The sequence below is a fragment of the Pipra filicauda genome, unplaced genomic scaffold (assembly GCF_003945595.2).
Source record: "Pipra filicauda isolate LSUMZ 115617 unplaced genomic scaffold, ASM394559v2 scaffold3_size10097308_pilon, whole genome shotgun sequence".
Classification (NCBI taxonomy): domain Eukaryota; kingdom Metazoa; phylum Chordata; class Aves; order Passeriformes; family Pipridae; genus Pipra; species Pipra filicauda.
In genome coordinates, this window is record NW_024104532.1 from 54123 (window position 1) to 70366 (window position 16244).

General features: G+C 41.3%; 1 long non-coding RNA gene across 1 annotated transcript in view; it reads left to right on the forward strand.

The window, feature by feature from the left end:
- The window catches only part of LOC120324025, a 54523-nt gene extending 43207 nt beyond the window's left edge, over nucleotides 1-11316 (forward strand). Inside the window, exon 3 of the long non-coding RNA XR_005565017.1 lies at nucleotides 10463-11316. This is a non-coding gene — a long non-coding RNA (uncharacterized LOC120324025). The remainder of the gene's footprint in view (nucleotides 1-10462) is intronic.
- The last annotated feature ends 4928 nt before the right edge of the window (nucleotides 11317-16244 follow it).

Consider the following 16244-nt stretch of genomic DNA (forward strand, 5'->3'; position numbering starts at 1 on the left):
ATGTCAATATAATGTAACAAATAGAATGACTTTGCAGTTTACATTGCATTTATTTTAATTTCCATTACTCCAGTGCCCAAAGTCATCTATTTATTAATCTGTAATAAGCTGAGCATCTTCCAAAATGAAGATGGTTTCTCAACTTTGTGCTATTAGCAAATTAAATTCCCACACTGAAACTTTTTTTGTATGCAGATATTAATGAAAATATTAAATAAAATTAGCCCTAAGGATGATCTTCAATTTTGCTGAGGGTATAAAATTATTCAGGGAGTAAAAACTAAAAGTGATCATAGAGTTCTGCGGGAGGAAGAAACTGGCAGATTAAATTCAATGTTGATAAATGCAAAGTAATGCACATGGGGAAAACAACACTAAATACACATATGCAATGATAAGCTCTAAATTAGCCATTATCATTCTGCAAAGAGATCATAGAGTGGCTGCAGATTGCTCAACAAAAACATCTGTTCGTTGCCCTGCGGCAGGCTGGAAAGGTAAACAGAATGTGAGGTATGAAAGCAACCAAGAGCAGCAGGGAAAGCAAAACTGTGCCATTGAATGAGCCCAAAATTTGCCCACACTTAAATACTGCATTCACTGCATCAAAATGAAATAGGCAAAAACTAGTGAAGATACGGAGAAGGACAACAAAGACAATCAAAGACATGAGATAGGTTCTGTACTGGGAGAGATTAAATAGACTACAAGTCTTCAACTCTGAAAAGAGCTGACTGGATGAAGAAGTGATAGAGTTATATAAAAGAGTGGCTGGCAGGAAAAGGTGAATAAGGAATGATTAGTCTCCTCCTGTGAGAGGAACTTGGGAGCATCAAATGAAATCATGAGGCAGAACTTGTGTAGCAGACAAGGACAGAGGAGATGCTCCCTGCTACCTTACAGGAATTAGCAATATGCATGCACACATAAAACAGTACCATGACAGCATTTCCCAGTTCTCTTTAGATAAATAGAACTCATTAGATGGGCGAGTGCTGTGTTTTGCAAGTATAACTTCCTGGGACTAATGCCCGTGTTATCCTACAAAGGTAGGTAATGTTTTCTTTTTCTTATTAAAGGGGGATTATATCATATAGAACTTGATTTTAAATGGAATGTGTTCTTTCATACTCCCTCTATCCTTTATACTTGGGATACTTCCAGCAAACTCCCAGTGAGTTGCTGCCAATCTGGTCTGTGACTTTGGTGCAGAACCCATGAAATTAGTGGGACACAAATCAGTATTAGCAGAAGATCTCCCGATCATCAGGAGATCAGTTGTCACTTTCAATGACACTTTCTGCCATCCTGATTCTTTTAATTGTCCTATACAGAACAAAAAAAAAATAAAGTCTGGTAAGGTCAGCCCAAAAGGAGAATTAGTCTTAATTTTGGAAATCGGTTTTTTTCCCAGTTGTCAGAAGCAGCTGATCCTTCCAGAATACCTCAGGGATGTCTTAGGTCAGACTAAGACAACGTTTACACTGACAAAGTGTGTGGGCAATGAGGATCAGAACATCTTCTGTGGGTCTGACTCTATAGCTGGAGAAAGCCAAATATTTTCTAAACATGTACTGCATCAAAAATAATAAAGTCTGCCCAGCTGTGAAGAGGCCTTCTTCCCAGAGAGGCCCAACAGGCACATTTCTCAGTTTGTCTGTCAAATGGAGAAAGGTGTCTGTTCCCCAGACTTTCAGAGAAGGAAGATAATAGTAATCACAAGTTGCCTAAATACTGCTTTGTTTGAGCAGAGGCCAAAAGAAAAAAAACACTCACAGTTAATTCCCAACCCACTTGAAGCCAAAGAGGATTTTTTTGTGAAAAAAGAGTTAAGAAAGTTTTGCTAAAACTCCCTAAGTTTGTTGGAAATTCTGGCATGGTAGCTGTGTAGCTTACTTAAAAGGTCAATGAGAATCTCATGAATAAAACCTAACTCTATAATGAAAACACAGTATTTAAAATTTCCCTGGATCTCCTTCCTCAAAACTGATTAAGAACAGACCTGCTGCTATCCTGTAAAATGCTTGTAAATGACTCATTCGTTCATCAGCAAAGCCCCGAAAGTTCAGATGCAATTGCTTAAGAAAGAACATTTTCAAAACTACGGCATATCAGTTGGAAGATGCTGATAACTTCCAATCCGCAGGAGGGCCCTGCTAAAAAAAGAGCTGAGATAACTTCTCTTTTAAGGTTTCCCCAGCTGACTGATTCAAAAAGTCACAACAGAAAATTCAAAGGTCACATTTTCTCAAGTGTCGCTGAGAACTTACTGTCTGAGAAATTAGATGAGATTAAGATGCAAAACACTAAAACACTGTGAAATCAAATTTAATCTTCCAATATTCTGCTGCTTTATAAAAAAAAAAAAACAAAACAACAAAACAAACTAAACAAGGTGGGGGGAATTGTATTTTAGGAAAAACCTTACTGGAAATATGTCACTGCCAGTGGAGTTAATATACTTTTACTAGATTTTGCTATTTTGCTTCTGGAACCAGTCTAATTTATATCAGCTAAAAGCACTTTTTAAGATGAATTGAAAGCAAAAGGATTTACCGGAGTTTATACTCTCATGAATTTCTTTTAGATATCTCTGAAGGACAAAATTGAAGGTTAGTTTTGCTGCCTCTATAAGCCAATCAGAAAACTTGAAAATGATAAATTTTCTCCAGATGATAACTAAGAAAAGATTGAGGATTGTTATCCACATTTAGCAAAATCTTTTGCTATTACAAGGTAATTTGTTCAGCTGCTCTTGAGCATCGCAGCTGAGAATGGGACTAGAGGTTTATTACAACAAATAGTTGATTTGAGGGGCAAAGTAGAAGCTCCTAAGGGAAAACCCTTTGAGACAGCATGTGTGAGAAGCTGTACGGGTCTCTCTTCTTGGCTTATTCTCCCTGTCTGCACCATTCTTAGGGCTAATCAGAGGGTTTTGTTCTCCCTTTCTCAGGTATTGACAATGGACTATACACCCAGCACCAGGCACATTTGGGGAAAGGCAGGAAAAGGGGCACAAGCAGGAGGGTGCAGGAAGCAGGAATTTCGGGCAGCAAAGAAAAAAGCAAATCTGTACAAATGGTTGAAAAACCATTGCTGACCGTTCCCATAGCTCTAGGAGGCTCAAACATCATCAGTGCTTGAATAGCACCAGTAACTGATGCTCCTAAGCATCACATAGGTCTGTCTTGAGGACAATGACCTGAAGCCAATGGCTTTCTGAAGCCTTGTCTAGATTTCAGTTGCCAAGGAGCAAGACTTGGAAATTTGCCCCCAGAGTACAGGACTGGACACTTTCCTGCTCAAGCTTGCATCTAGGAAAAAGTCACAGCATCAGGACATCCCCTGGGAACCACACATGTAAGGTACAACACTGCCTGCTGGAGTACTTTTGGATTCCCCACTAGCAAGAGAGATAAATCTGTAAAGCTTTACTGAGCTTTAATTTTTTCATTTAGTATTTTCAGATGCTAACAAATCCTGCAGTGATTTGGTCCTCCTTGCAATATGAGGTGATTAAGATCTTTTCTATCACAGAGTGCTCAGTTTTTCCTTCGTGCCACAGTCTTTATTCCCTATGTGGTAATGTGGTAGTGAGTTATAGTACCACTCAACTTGTCAGGAATATTTTTTTTTTTCCTTTTGAAAGCATCCCTATCTTCTAAACACGTATTCTAATCCTCCTGGAGTAATCTCTGTTTCAATTATTAAAAGTAACCTCTTAGACACATCCAATTAAAAATGAAATTATTTGAAATGCTAGATTGCTGGTTGGAGCAGACTTCAGTCTTGCTGTGGTTTTTCATTCCTTGAGCAGTGACAATGGAATCCAGATTTCAGCAGGTATGGTGCAGAACCACCCCACCACTCTGTGTCTGTGAACCCTCATAGAAATATTTATCAATCTATCTACAAACTCACCTGTGTATATGCTACTGCTGCAATAAGTTTCTTTGAACATGATGATTTTTTTTTATAATTTCCATCAGTTTAATGGAATTCACCTTCCCTTTCTAGCAATGGACTAACTTCTTGAGATGCCTAGATAAAAACTTCTTCCTTATCCTGATGAAACCTCCAAGCACAGAAATATGTACATTCTGAGGGCAAACACAGACAGCTGGTCAATTCATTAGATAATTAGGCTACTAATAAATCGGACACACTTCTTCCTCATCTAATAATAATAATGATAACTTCCCACACAACATTTCTCTATTTTTTTATTTTCACTCTACCGTGTTCAAGCTCATTTGTGTCATTTCTCCTTGTTTCACTTGGTTCTCTTCAAAGCTGGGTGCTTCTCCCTAAAGAGCAGTCTGGCATCCTCAAGGGTGACAGTCCAAGAAATGGAAACCTGGCTCCTGTTTCTTATTTCCAGCCTTGATGCAAAGCCCTTGCCTTCTTGTACTGCTTGACTGTGCAATCTGGAGACAGGACCTTGATGTGCAGTAGGACCCAACTGTCCCAAACAAAGCTGGAGCAGTTCCCTTCCCACTCCTGATTCATCTCATATTCTCTAAATCCATCTGCACTCTTTGCACTGTCTTAGCAACATTGGATCAAAATTTGTAAATAATTTAACTTGGCAAACACAAAAACATAACTTGCTGAATTTTGCTGTTTTTCAAGCAGAACATTCAGAAGTTTAATTTCCAAGCAATGCTTCAGGTTGAAGAACAATGTAATGACTTTGAAAAGGAGAGTTATCAGCACCTGGAAATGACAGGGTTTCTTTTGCATACCAGCCCCATGATTTGGTCCCAGTGTCATTATTTATTAAAATAGATATAAACAATAAAAAAGCACAAATTAGCTAAAAAAATTTTTTTTTTGAATTTTGACTTTTTCATCCAGCAAAGCACAAAAATTAAACATCTGCTAGGTAGGCTCGTAAGATGAGCGTTCTCAAATTCAGTGTTGCCAGCCTTGGGGTTTTATGGTAATTCCTACCCAGTTTACTAAATACCATAAAACTTCACTTTTTTGAAGCATGCAGTCAGTTAAGAATCTCATCTTTTTCCTTCGAAAGTCTTTCTCAAGCTCTCCCAGTCTCTGTGGAAAGACTGAAAGCATGGCCTAAGTATATGCCATTGATTTAGTAACTAAAGGCAAACTAAAAGATCCCAAATGAATTATACTTCCAACAGCAGCTTTGAAAAGGGAGGTTGGACCCGAGGGCCCCTGGAGATCTTTTCCAACTCAATATTTGATTTGATTCTCCAAAATTCTCGCTTCAGAGGATAGTTCGAGGGTATTTCGGTATCAGTCTCAGGATTTGAAGAGCTCACTGTTGATATTGCAGCTCCCACAGATTTCAGTGAGAGCTGTGGATGCTCAGACCAAACTTTGTCAAATCTCCATCTGCAAAGCATCATTTCTCTCCCTCCCAGGGCCTCTCTGGTCACTGGGAGTAAGGATCTGTCTGCATCCAGCTCTGGGTTCCCCAGCACAGGAAGGACATGGACCTGTTGGAGCAAGTCCAGAGGAGGCCGGCAAGATAGTTAGAGGGGTTGAGCACCTCTCCTATGAGGAAAGGCTGAGAGAATTGGGATTGTTTGGACTGGAAAAGACAAGGCTACAGGGTGACCTAATTGTGGCCTTCAGTACCTGAAGAGAGCCTGCAAGAAAGATGGAGAGAGACTTTTAAAAGGAGCATGTAGTGACTGGACAAGGGAGAATGGCTTCAGACAACAGAGAGCAGGTTTACAATAGATATTAGGAAGAAACTACTGTGAAAGTGCTGAGGCAGTGGAACAAGGTGCCAGAGAAGCTGTGGCTGCCACATCCCTGGAAGTACAGGTTGGATGAAGCTGTGAGCAACCTGGTCTAGTGAAAGGTGTCCCTGTTCATGGGAGGGTGGTTGGAGTGAGATGATTTTTAAGGTCCCTTCCAACCCAAACCATTCTGTGGTTCTGTGATAACACCCACTTCATGCAAGATTTGAGAAGAGCATAATTACAAAAACTAGCAGGGAGTCCCAATGAGGTGACAGAAAGATTTTGTTGTTCAGGGAGGACATCCTGATGTATTTTTTTCTCTTTTCTTTATATTTTTTTTTTAAATTTAGTATAGGACATCCTGAAATCCTCTTAAGCACTAAGAAGACTGAAACCCAACAATGTGAAGCTTTTGTAAATGCCTGGTGAACCCAGGAGTGGGAGCAGTGGTTAGACTCTTTTGTCTTCATCAAGGCTGAGCTTAGGCTGTGAGCAAACCATTGACACTAGTAAAGCAAAGCTTAAAATAAGGAAAGAAATGCACCTTCAAAAATCCCCACAACCTAGGTCACCAAATGAAATCAGATTTAAAGAGAAATCAAAGAGAAAATAGGCAAAGGTTTAAAGAACAAGTTAAAATGGATTCATCAGGCAAGAGGTTAAAACTAAATAAATACAACTGTTTGCAAGTTGTCCAAAAGCACAAGTCCTAGCATGTATCCTTCTCATGGTCACTGACTGGGTGAAAACCTTTGAATCTGTACTTTTATACATGATTGCCTGAAATAAAATAGATGTGAGTGCCACTGTTGTGACTGCATGGCTGACACCAGCTTCTGGTGTGGGCAACTGGGGGTTCAGTCCCTCATACAACCCCCTCTGCCACACCCTGGGAGCCCCTAGCTTTTTAACTTCTCTCTACTGCACTGTTCTGGATGGCACTTGGTTTGGATTTAGCAACAAAGAAGGGAAAGCCTTGCAAAAGTGGTCTGTGACTCCTGACAGCCCAATTCTGCACATAAGGACTCTCAGGCAGCTCTCAGCTTGTGGACCTCTAAGAGCCCACCTCCACAACAGGTACTTAAAGGGAGGGCACATAAAGAACAGTGCTTTCCACCATATGCTTAATCTGCAGGTTAGTCGATTCACTACTATTGTATTTAATTGTTCTCAATGAAATCTGTCTAATTGCTTTTCTTTTTACCCATCTGAGTAAAAATAAGAATATTAATAATAAATATGCCAAGACTTTTAATAGAGAAGAAAATTTAAAAAGTCATTTCCTGTGCAAGCAGGTGACAGAAAGTGACTACAAAGATGAGAAATACTTCTTTTCTATATGAAACAGAAGAGGAATAATAGGAGCTGGCACAGGTAGGCTGACAAAACTACTGCCTTGTGTAAGTTACTGGTAAACGTGGGTGCTGGGAGGTGAACTAATGACCAGCTGCCTCATTTCCCCAGTATACACTGGAAAAAGGATTTGCAAAGTTGTATGCTGATAGTATACACATGTCAATATAGCCACATGAATATTCATGAGTGAAAACCGTTCTACTTCTTAATAGCAGCTTATAGCCAAATGCCAACATTCTTATCCAGAAAAATCTCTCATTTAGCTGGGTGGGAGATCTGCCCAAACTCAGGCGTTCAGGAACTGATTTTAAATGCATGCCACGCAAAACAGTTTCCTGTTCTCCTTCACCCCCAGCACTAGATTAGCACCTAGAAATACCAAAATTCAATAGTGGCAACTGTATTTTTAGTACTTTAGGGAGCTGCAAATAATCTGTTCCAGAACAATCAAGGCTCTTCCTCTAGAAAAATCCTCTGCTGTACCAGACAGCTTCTCCAGTGGCTTGGTGCCTCGTAGCCATACAACATGCTGGAATGCCATGCCCAGGGCAGAGCCTCGAGATGCTGGTGGATGGGACAGTTGCAGAATATTGAAGTTTGCACATTCCTTGGGTCCCAGCTCGCTAGTTTGCAGAGTACTTAGTGATAGTAGTATGGAAAAGGCTATAGGAAATGCAGGATTTTGCAGTGGTTCCGAGGCAGCATTTCCAAAGCGAGCAGCCCTGCTCAGCTCACTGCTCTCCTTTGTCAGGCAGGGAGAAAGCCAGCCCTTCTTAATCACCCCGAAGTCAATGAGGGGCACTGCCACCCTGTCACTTGATGATTAATTACTGCATCTGCAGGCAGGGCTGCCAGCAAACCAGTGGGCATCATCCATGACGCACATGCAGCCATGTATTTAAAAGGAAATCTGTGCAGCCACGGCAGTAGCATGGACTCGGGAGGGGAAGGGGGGGCCTTGCCCCAGCAAATCGACATCTGCCATCCAGCAGCTGCAAGACCAACAAAGCTCCTTCAGAAGGAAACAAGAGAAAGCCCTCAAGCCACTGGAGGAAACTGTGCTATTATTCATCTTCTTCCCAGTGCAAGTATTCAATCTCTTCCCACCCAAACGTTCCCAACATAATTATTTCCACGGGTACATCTAAAGCCACTGGTGCTGGAAATTCATGAAAGAGACACACTGGGAATCTTAGCATTTCACTGGACTTAAGAGATCAGGCTTTGGGAGGACCTTTAAATACCACAACAGCTGGGAATTCTGATTTTATGCAGTTTTGCTGTATTTACCCTAATTTTAGGTACCAACAGAACTGGGGGGGGGGGGTGATTACTTGTGAAGATATGGTATATATGTATCCTCACAAACACACACAGCCCTATTTAAAAGATGGTGCCCAGGAGATTCACAGGAAGGAGCAGGTTAGGATTTCTCTTTTCTGAGCTATTGCAGAAGCGCTTATGCCTAAAAAAGAAAAGAAAGTAAAAAAAAAAAAAAAAAAAGAAAAAAAGAAGAAAAAAGAAGAAGAAGATTTGGAATTAAATAAAAGAGATTTTAAAGTGTTACTTTCTTATGACTATATCCTCTCCCAGCCTGGTACACACTGGAGGGTGACACTTCAGTTCCATCCACGCCCGTGGCTTAGAGTACACGTGGCACAAGTGGGTGGTGTTCAGTTTTCACTGCTCCTTTGTCCCAAAGCTGGAGGCATCTTTTTGTTTTAATGGCACATTGTGACAAGACAAAGCTAATGCCCTGAGCGGGATTCTATTCACACACTAGTACTGGATTAGGGATTTGATTTTCCTTTTTAACAAATCAGTACAACAGATGGTTTTGGGAAAAGAAAATGCACACACTACTGGGATGTAGCAGAGCTTCCCAGATCCTTGCTGCATAGGGAACAGCACTAAAAGGGAGCTCTATGAAAGCCAAGAACTTATGAATACTGCCTCCAATTTTTTATTTCCCCTCTCAGAGCAGAGACCCCATGTGTCCCCAGCTGCTATAAGGTCTCCCTGGAGTCTTCTCTTCTTCAGTTTGGACATTTAGTGAAGGAAATTTGAAATAGCACTGTCACCACCCAATCAGAATAGTCACAAGCAGTGTGAAAGGGAACTAAGGGAAACTCTCCATATCTCTGGTGTTTGACAAGAGACAATCTGTTGGAAAGATCCCCTTCCTTTCTCCATGAAGCCACAGTTTTATTTCCCACTCAGACAAAAAATTTGAAAGAATCTGCCGACTGTCCCAGGATACAATAGCATAACATACTAACAATAGTTTCACTTCTTGGCTTTTGACATCCACTCACTATTATGGACTATTTAATAACTGAAAGGAAAAGGAGATGCTGCAATTTTCTCTACAACAGCTGCATCTTCTCTTTGTCCTGATCAGCCTTATACTGGCTTCTTACAGCTAAGTAGCATCAGGAGGGCATTATCAGCAGCAGTGCCCTTATCAAACAAAGCCACAAACCCACCCAAAAGTCACTGCATAGATTGTTTCTTTTCACCAAGCAAAATATATTTCACTGCAGTTCTTTTTTATTACAGAGTTTTGAAGCCTTTGTGTGCTGCATGCTTGACACTTAGTCAAGTGTCCTTTGCACTGACTGCTGCTGTAAGTTACTTCTTTGGAACAAAATTTGTCTCTTTCAGAGAAATAATTGGAAGAAGGAGACAGAAGGTGACCTTAACACTGCAGATTCCCCTGAATTTTGTGCAACAGGATGGGGGATGTGTCTCCAAGGTTTCAGACAGGGAGCAAGGTCCCCCTCTTCATTCATGGTATTACCTAAGGGACAACAGAGAGTTACCTTTTATCTGTGAAATTTTGCAAGGTGAAATAAAGAGATCTATTTTCCCCAGAACAGTGAGCCCGGAGTGCTGCAGCAGCCCCGGGTGGTACTGCTCCCTCCTGCCTGGACCACCACGCACCTCCCTCCAAGCAAGAGGCATGACATAACTCTGAGTCAGTTCTAGCTCTCTCCCTGCTGTCAGTGAGCAGCTGCCAACTTCTTCCTGCAGCACAGCCCTTCTCCCGAGGCACCTGCTTTGCTGCAGCAGTGGATGTGTAGGTGGGGACTCCACTCCTTATCTACTCCATACCTTGCTTTCTCCTTGCCTATCCAGCTTGGAGGCACAGGAAACAGCAGTTATGCAGACAAACATCCTTTCCCACGAACAAGAGAAACAATGAATCCCACAGTTAATCCCGCAAAGGGAGAGGGATGCTTTATGCTCCTGTATTTCATTGCCAGACCAGTCAGGAGGATGTTTTACACCCTGAGTCTTTGTGCAGATGGAAGGAATTCATTTCAACATTCAGTCTTTGTCTCTCACTCCTGACTTTTCCTGTTTCTATTACTTTTCTGCTGCAGGTGAAGCTTTGTTCCAGACAAGTAACCTGTGGCAGTGGACTCAGCCAAGAGGGTACTGGCTGTGAGTGTGTAGCACAGACAATGAGAGAATTGGTGAGGGGAGACCAGCAGAAAATCACAGCAACAAGGAAGAGAGAGCTCCAGAAATACAATCCAAATATTTCAGCTCTGTTTCAGCAGCTGTCTCAGAAGACTCTGTTAAAGCAGGAATTTTTGTGCTGCAACTTGTTACCTGAAAAATAAATTGGGAACAAGAAGAGGAAACTGAGTTCTCAGACCGGTTTATCTGTATGAGATGCTGACTTTTTTATGGACACAGAATTTCAGATTAACAAGTAGATAGATGCTTCTGACATGTTTTAAGAGAGGCTCCAGGGACAGAGGTTTTGAGAGCAGTGTGTGTGTTTAAGTGCAGCTCCATCAGCTTGGATAAAGAGAGATTCATTTCAAATGAGCCAAATGGGGAAGAAATGAGAGGCCATTTCTGCACTTGCCTTGGCCATGGCTGTCCTTGTTATCTGTAGTTCTGAGCTGGATTCAAAGTGCTTATTCAAACCAGTATAATCACTATGAAGAATGGCCATTTCCAGCTTTATTTATTCATTTAATCCAGTAGGTAATGCTTGAGGAAATAACCACAAGAGGTCTTAATGTAATAGGCATAAGTACGTGTGTAAATATTTTGCTGGTTTATGCTGAGAAACATGGACTTTTTGGGACTGTGTCTTTACCAACAAGTATGGGAATTCTTTGAGCTTTATCTTTTTTTTTTCTGTATGTCTGTCTGCACTTCCTGTAACTTTTTACATGGCCAAAAATAAACCAGAGTTTAATTTCAGACTGGAAGAGACTAAGCTTGTTGTGGGATCTTGTGACTAGACATTTCAGGCTGAGTTTCCCAAGCAGTTCTCCTTCCCCTTCATTTTTGAGTATTAAAGAGAAAACTGAGAAAGAGTATTAAAGAGAAAACTGTGGGAAAATGCAAGTACTGGTTGCACTGCAGCATAAAATATAGACTTGCATGAGAAGGTCAATTTTTTTCCTGTCAGCCACGTTCTAGCGAGAAGCAGAGAAATACACACCAGAGATGACAAGACCCTACCACTCCTTCTCATCCTCTAGCTGTAAATAGCCTCCAATTATTACTATCTCAGACATTCAGCCCAACTCTCTAATGAAAATATTTTGTTTTAGCAAATTCAGAATGTCCTCAAAAGACTGTTTATTATGAAAACCTTCAGGAGCAAATAAAGGATTTGGCAAAGGACTTCATGGGGTCAGAACTGCTGTAGGCAGTTCCCATGCCAAAGAGGGTGAGGTATAGCAAAGCAAACATCAGTCTTACAGGCACTGTTAATGCCTCTGCTCCGTGAGCACTGGAGTCACTGGTGAGGGGTAAAGCAGCTGAAGCTCCTGGTCCTTCTGCCCCCAGGAGCTGCAGCATCTTCAAGGAGATGGAGACAGGGTGGTTTCACACAGAAAGGCATCTGCTAATCGGAGAGGGGAAGGCAGCTTGGAGGACGTGATAATCACAGCCCATCACTAATGCAGATAACAACCTTTCTCACTCATCTCCCTGACAGTGTATCTTTTTCTGCCTCATTGGAGGCCGGGGCGGAGAATCAGGATTGTTATTCATTTACCCAACCTGGGCTCTTTTTCCAAACAGAATTCCAGATGGCCAACGATTTTGATTCAGGTGAACAGCTCATTTAGCAGGATTGGGCTGACGATTCAGCGATTTCAAGAGCAAACATCAACTCGGAAGCAAAAAAACATAGGGACAAAGCCATAAAATGTTGAAACAGTGATGGATGTGCACCTGAAAAAGGCTTGTGAATTTTAAGGATCTGCAGACCTACCTAGAGGAAATCTTTCCTCCCCATACAACTGCATGTATATATGAATTAAAAAAGAACTGAGACAGCTTTCTAGAATATCTTAAGACAATTAAATGTTTTTTTCATAGTACATCCATCCTGCAAAATGTCAAATACAGTTTGCAGAGAAAATCAAGCAGAAGCCAAAGAGGAAAAGAAGGTCTGAAGGTGAAGAAGCAAGTACCACTGAGGAGTGACAGAATGTCAGAGAGCAGGGCTCCTTGTGCTCCTGACTGCTTATTTATTTTTGTAGCTGATAACTGTTTATTGCAGCAGAGACTTATTTATATATATATTTTTTTTTTATTTAAAAGACTAGATTTACAGACCCTGAAGTTGTTTATTGGAAACTTCTCTCCCCCTCAAGCTGGATATTTCATTACTTATACTGAGCCCTTGGTGGAGCAGAGAAAGGCATACAAGGAACACCTGAACTCAGAGTCGTCTTCTTTCGGTAGTTACTGCTCCTGCACTTAAAGATTTTCAGACTCATTTGTTTCTTGGGTTTCAGGGCACAAATCTCACTTGGCTTTGTTACTCAGCAAGCAATTTAGGCAGATCCCTAAACATGCCCCACCCCTGGAAGCATTCAAGACCAAGCTGGATGGAGCTCTGAGTAACCTCGTCTAGTGGAAGGTTCCCTGCCCATGGCAGGGGGGTTGGAACTAGAAGAGCTTTAAGGTCCCTCTCAACCCAACCCACTCTATGATCTTTGGCAGTGGGAGCAGAATTGGCTGATGATTTCTGTCCAGACACCTCTGTCCTGCTCCAGCAGGACTCTCTGTGCAGGAGGAAGAAGCCCACTGCTGTAGAGCTGCAAAGATCCCTCCTGGTTTCCACTGCTGTATATTTAATCACTGGATAGTCCCACTGGGGGGAAGAATCTTTCCCCACTATAGATTCATACCAGTAAATATGTAGATTTTTCCCTCTGATGTTGTTACTCTGAATTAAAACCTATATGGGAGCAGATTGGAACCCAGAATGATCATTTCCAGGAAGGGCAAGCATTATCTAAGCTCCTAACTCTTGGATGAACCCTGTCTTTTGCAGCATTGTGTTATGAAATGGAGTCTGAAAAAGTTTATTACCCTAGATTTAGACCCAGTTGGTTTCATAGTAATGGGCCCCTCCTCATATCAGCTGCCTTCTCAGAGGGCAAAGGCAATTAGAAAACAGTGGAAAAGAAACACTACTGTATTTACATTTTAATAGCATTGGTTTGATGCCCTGATTTCCTATGAAATCTGCTGTGAGGATAGCTATTAAAAACATAGGTGGGATTGACAAAAGAATGAAGAGTCTCACTTTCAGGGTGCTGGGATGGCAGTGACCAGAGCTCATCACTGGGCTGGCTGAGCCAGCTCCCGCATTCACATCCCTGTTAAAAAATATTTCCCTCTGCATCCCCCTGTGAGACACGTCACTGGGTTGGTGTGGGGAAGCCTGAGCTGACCCAGGGCAGGAGCTGCAGCAGTTTGGCACCAATCCTAGAGACACCAGTAAATGGAGGAACTGCTACGAAGTCCTCCCCTGACCCAAAAGTAGGTATTTTTATGTGCTGCAAGGCTGTTCGCTCACTGTCTGTGAAAAAAAGAGAAAGAAACCTCAGGTCAGTGGACACTCATGAATTAGTTTAAGATCCTGGGTTTATATTCTCAAATAGTTAGGTATGGCTCCTGGTTTGACTGTGGCACAAATTTCCAGCAATTATTTCCAGCACAAATAATGCCTGAAGTGTGGGAGTAGCATTCATTTGGTACAGAGGGAATCAGTTCAATCAGTCATTTCCATAGCACGAAGGTAGAAAATGTCTGAAAAGAGAAAAAGATAACAATATCACAGTAAAGAATTCTAATCCCTTAATTAAACAGAACAAATTAATCCCTAGGACAAAGAAATATTCGAAGGTCAATTTATTTTTATTTGTTCCCAGGAAATATCCTTTCTTATTCTGATAAAATAAAAAGTCCGCAGTTTGAAAATACCTGTCACTTCTCAGGGAAAAAGAAGAAAATCTAGGATTTTTTTTCTCCTTATGTCCATCTGTTGTTATTTCAGTTTTGACATAAGTACAAAACATAATGCATCAAAAATTACTACAAATGGAGGCAATCTGAAAAGATCAATAAACAGTTCAGTGGATTGGAGACAGAGCAGTTTTGCAGCCTCCCAAACCAGCATCCTAATGTTCTATTTTAATTAAATACAGATTTTCAAAAGATGGTTAGCAGAACAAGTACAACCCAGCAGGTTGGGAATGTTGATTTCTCTTCCTTAATTGTGTTGTGAAGCAACCTCCACAGATAATAGAATAACAAATTAGCATGGAGGACAAAAGAACATAGGAATGACACAAATGAATAAGAAAAAATAAGGTAGAGAATAAAGCAATGATGGGGGCTAAGCTGTGCTGATTTCTCCTGTCCATCATCCACGTACACAGGCCTGGCCCAGAACCCCCCAGTGACAACAGCAGCCACTCACCTGTGTCACCCCATTGTCCCCAAGCTCGTGGTGCCCACAGATGTTCCCTTTCAGCTGTTGTTTATCACAAAGCCAAACACCCACTCCTTGTCCACCACTCTTTGCTGATTTATCCCAGCTAAGACATGGAACACACGTTCTCAGAGTTCCTGGGCTCAAATTTAATTTTTGGGGCAATCAACTTCAACAGAGCTGCTGATTGCAGCAGGACAGGGATTAGATCTCATGTGAACACTTAAAATAACATTTCTCCACCTTCCTAGTATTAGTTTCCCCATGATGCGTTCACTGGGGCCATTGTTGGGAGAGAAAGAACCACTATAAAATAGGTAAAAAATAAATTTTAGGGAATATCTCAATGGACAGGTTTTTCCACAAACTTTGATTTTTTTTCTTAAAGGTTCCTACAGATATCAGCATTCAAAACCTGTCACAGAGCTTTGATGCTCTTTTTAATGATGAATCAAGTAGAAAGATGGCAAGAGGATGCACTGTATCATGTTTGTGTCATTGTAGTGTGAGGCATCAGGGATGTACTAAAAGCACATAAAAGTTTTCAGATTCAATTTGGATAAGTACTTTCAAATAATCTCACTGATCAGCTGAAGTCTTCTTAGTTGGACATACTTCAGGCATAGCCTTTGCCACAGGATTTCCATTTCAGCCCTGCTGAAAGCACCTTGAGGAATGATAATTTCGTAGCTTTCTTCCTTGAACCACTGGAAATGAGAAGTGCATAAAAATGAAAAGCAGTGGGAAAGGAATCAAACCTTTTCAGCACTTATCACAGTTTATGTAATTTCAAGACATAGTAGAATTTTTAGGAGATTTCTCATTTTACTGGAATAATTTCAACCCTCTCTGACAAGGAGAATAGGTGGTGGCTGCATGGAGGTTTCCTAAATAACTGAAAAACCAACATCCAAAGTTCTTTAAAAAGTCATATTTTGATTAGACCTGAAAATTGCAGACCTCTCATCACTTATAGTGCCCTAGATTAATTCTGATGTAACATCAATATTTCTCCAGGCTGCGGTGGAGAGCAAAACTGAGTGTCTATTCAGCTTCTGTGATGTCCAGGTTACACTAGAAAGGAAGAGATGTGCAAAGAGAGGAAACACAGAGGGAACAGGACTCTGCTGCCTTTCCTTTTGGAGAAGAGGACTAGTGAAGCTTGGTCAGTGTGAGAGCTCTTGTTCTGGCAGCCAGTGTCCCCTGGGGTCCTATCAGAGGCTTTACTGGCTGACCTAACCCAGGTATAGTTTTTTGCATGGTCTTCTCTTACGTATTCGAAATCATATAATCCCGCCATGATATAAAAGTTAGGTCTACATGATCTTTCACAGGCTTATGCTGGACCCCCTGACCACCCAGAGCTGGTAATCCACATTAGTCTTCGTGTTAGTCCCAGTCTC